Source organism: Cupressus sempervirens, chromosome 8, assembly GCF_028749045.1.
Source record: "Cupressus sempervirens isolate cs-2001-9-10 chromosome 8, ASM2874904v1, whole genome shotgun sequence".
NCBI classification, from domain to species: domain Eukaryota; kingdom Viridiplantae; phylum Streptophyta; class Pinopsida; order Cupressales; family Cupressaceae; genus Cupressus; species Cupressus sempervirens.
The window spans coordinates 6,989,707-6,993,837 of NC_143125.1; positions in this window are offsets into that span (position 1 = coordinate 6,989,707).

Consider the following 4,131-nt stretch of genomic DNA (forward strand, 5'->3'; position numbering starts at 1 on the left):
AACCAACAAAAGTTTTACTTTGAAGACCTAGTACTCTTAAAGAATTGTTAGATTAAAAATATCTCAAAATTGACTTTTAATAAAATATTAAGTTGGGAGGGGTGCAAAAATAAGCTAATATTGGGAGGTTTGAAAGTAGTTTATGCTTTCCATAATAGATGTAGATAAGAAAACCTATGAGATTGGAAAACTACTGAACCTGTCTTTGGGCCGTTAGTGATTTTGATTGTTCTCTATGGTTGTGAACTGTGGGCGAGCAACACTTCTAATTTATAGTAAAAGGGACCCAAAATTTGAAAAACACTTGATTTCACACAAGTTCAAAATTAAAAGTTCAATCCCTTTTGGTATCATATTGAGTGAGGTGGTGGCTACTCCTATTGAATCAATTTCTATGATGGGACTCATAAGAATTTTAATTTTTTTTGAACAAATGGATGAGGACAAATGGTCTAAGGTTGTCTTTAGAGACAAAGTGAGCAAAGCAAGAAGACTTGGATGCAACAAAACAACAAGTCGTTTAATAAATGGGATAGTTACTTGAACATGGTCCTCATAAATAATAAAGAGTTAAAATATTTTATTAAGGATAAATTTCAAAAAAATTCCCATGATAAAGGTTTAACAAGAAAGAAATAGTGCTATATTGCAAATTTTAATCCCATTCTCAATCATTATAAAAAATATTACATTGGGGTCAATATCTCTTGGAGAGCCAAAATTCTTATTGCTCGGTTAAGAACCATCTCTCATTAAATTTGTTGTCAAACAAGTTGTTGAAAAAGATCACAAGAAGCTTGAGAAGAAAGAGTTTGTATATTTTACATCTTAATAAAAGTGGAAACATACACATTTAATTTTAGTGTGATGCCTTCAAGGACAACATAGACAATTTTGCTACTTCAAGAAAGGGATTGTTGAGCAACTAGGGACACTCATCATCAAGTTATACAAGAAAAGGATTGAAATGCAAAAATCAACATGCGAATAAGTTTTTCTCATGAGTTATCTTGATGAAGGACACCCCCCTTAATACCACAGACACACACAACAAAATAGTCAAATAAACAATAACTTGTAAGAACTGAAAAATCACAAAAACATGAAACTTGCTTCTATTATTTTCAATGAAATGATATTGAAATATTTATAAATATGACATGCTACAACCACATAAGTGTTTTCATTACAAATATCTACAAAACAGAGCCACCACTGACAACCATCAATAGTGTGCTAGATAACCCTACAACCTTCTTTCTATAAGGGGAAATTTAACCGCCCAAGAAGGTTATATAATTTCTAACCCTAAAATTTGAGATTGACCATCTCTAAAATATTATTATTTATTTTTTCTTACATTGGAATATGCACCAAACACCATTTGAAACTCAAATGATTGTTTGAGTGAATTTTATTTTTCTGTCATAAGAAGTGCAACTTTTGAAGGCCATAACTATTCAGTTGTTGACTCGAATAACTACTATAACCCAATTTTGGAAATGACAAGAAGTGCTCTACATTGCATCAATAGAAAAGTGCCAATTAGAAAAGGTTTGACCCCTTTTGGAGTCTCTAAAGCCTTCAAAACCGAGTTCAAAGTTTTTTGTACCTTTCTACCAAAATCAAAAGTTTTTAATGTCTTCAAACCAAATTCAGTCTTTCAATAAAATCTTACTCATAGGCTAATATAAGCAAGTTGAACCTCCAAGAAAGAAATTATAATATTTTGAGCTCCAATAAACATCTTAATAAAAATAGCAAATCTTCAAAACTAGTATGTCTGCACAAAAGTAACTCTTATTGAAAAGTAAACAATATTTTGAAGTGATGCAAGATTGCCCTTACACCCTAAATATCTTTAACTTCAAAATTTAAAAAAAAACCTCTTTCTTTCTATTGAAATGATACTGGATTGAAATAAGCTTTCCACTAGTTTAAACTTAAGTGGAGAGAAAACCAATCTTAAAATCTATATAAGACAAACCTAAAAAAACTAAATATTTTCCTTTTCTATAACATAATTTTTTTCAGATATTGGGGGAGATATGATACGCATTGAGCCCTCAAGGATCAAGGATAATGCTAGGAAGCCATGTACCTAGATGACTCTGCATGAAGGTGGCTTGGTTCCTTTTATGGAAGCCATTGGTGGTTATGATGATAATATTCATCACAATTTGTTGATTCTTGGACATATAGAATAGTCACCATTAATGACATTTCTTTTCACATGAGTGAGGAAATTATCACCATGACTACTGGACTATTAATGGATGGTCAGAAAAGGAAAAACGTCAGAAAGGTTATGGATTATATGTGCATGAATAGGTTCTTTAAGAAGGATGAAGAGCTGGTGAGATTCAGAGGTAGGTTTAGTTGTGAAAGTCTCCCACCCCCCTTGAATGAGGTATGTTTTGTGCTCATGAAATATTTGACCCTAGAGGGTAGACTTGGGGTTTACTATTACTACAATTTCCCACTATTGAATCACTTTAGGCACCATGATGAAGTTTCCATTCCATTTTTTGTTTTACATGATCTAGAAGCCACTTTGGCAGATGTTAGGGATGGAAGAAAGAAGGGGGAAAATTATGCTATTTTACACCAGGGCCTTATTCAAGTCAACTTTATAATTTTCAACTGGCCCTTGCTTCACCCTGTTTTGTTGTTAATAACCCGAACCCTTCGTATCCGCTTGACAATGGTGGGGATTGTTCTATGACCCCCTCTCCTTAGCCTTCCCCCTCTTCCACACCCTTGAAAAACCCTAAAAATAGTGGAACCCAAAAAGTGCAAAAGTCAAAAATGGAAATACTGACCTCATTGATTCTAGGGATGAAAATGATGTGGGTAGAAGGAGATCTGGGATGTTGGCCAAAAGTAGGGCAAGGATGAACCAAAAAGCTTGTAGGAATTGAGAGGTGAATGCATAGACAGAGTTGGAAGCCATTGAGAGAAAAGGGAATATGGAGGAGAAAAGAATGAGGAAGGATGAAGAAGATGTGGGGACGGGGACTGAGGATAATAGCTCAACGTCAAAGGAGATTAAAACAAATAAGGAAAAAAAGTAGAAGAAATTCAACCAAGACACAACCCATATGTCTGCAAGTTTCACAATGAATATGGTGGATTTTACCTTTAAAGTTGTCACTTCTCTGGTGAAACAAAAAGATAATTTGCCAATGACAACTACTTCCCCTATGTGGGTGGAGAAAAAAGAAAAGAAAATGGTTTTCACTAACCCTATGGTGATGTAGGTCCAAATGATGGAGACTGCAAAAGGGAATTGTGCTAGATGCCAGGAGCTACCTAGGCTGGTCAAGGACATAAAGTAGGAGATGGAGGCTCTTAGTGCTCAATTCAATGCTTTGGTTAAGAGTTTCATGACTCTCTACTAGTTTTCTCTGAAAGTTACTCATGTTGGTACCACCACTCTCTAGTTGCTACAACAAGAGAATGAAGAGGATGGTCTTTTTGCGGAGGACCTTGTGAAAGTTTATGGGTTCCTCGTTGACAACTAGGCCAAAATCTTGCTAGCCAAGAAAGGAAAAGAAAAGGCCAAAGTCTAGGCTTTTGTATTTATTTTATATTTACTTATGGACCTCAATTGTTGGATTTATCTAACTTTTACTTTTCTGTTTTGGCTCTTGGACCTTAAAGACTTATTATTTTGGTTTAAACTTTTCAACCGATATACAGGTAATCATTCTAGTAGTATAGCTAATATGTTTTTGATCTGGAAGAACATTATGCCGTAAGGTTGAAACTTTGCTACTTATAGATGAGATCTTATGCTGTTTGATAGTAATTTTGTATTTGTTACTAGTAGATGTGATAAACTGCTTGTTAGATTTTCGTTTAATTTTGCTGGGTTGGGTACTCTATTTTTTATATTAAGGGAAGGACAATAAATGTACTTGTAATGTGTTGCAAATGAATGATTTATCCATAATGATGTACTAAAAGCCAACCCCCTTGTTTTGACTACTTATAATATAAAAACATAATTTTCTAAGACAAGATCTCAAATCATTGCCCATAGGGGCATCCAATTTAAGTCTTAATTTGTCAAGCAGCACGAAAATATTTTTCAGATAAAAAGTAATAATCTCGAGGAATAAAATATTT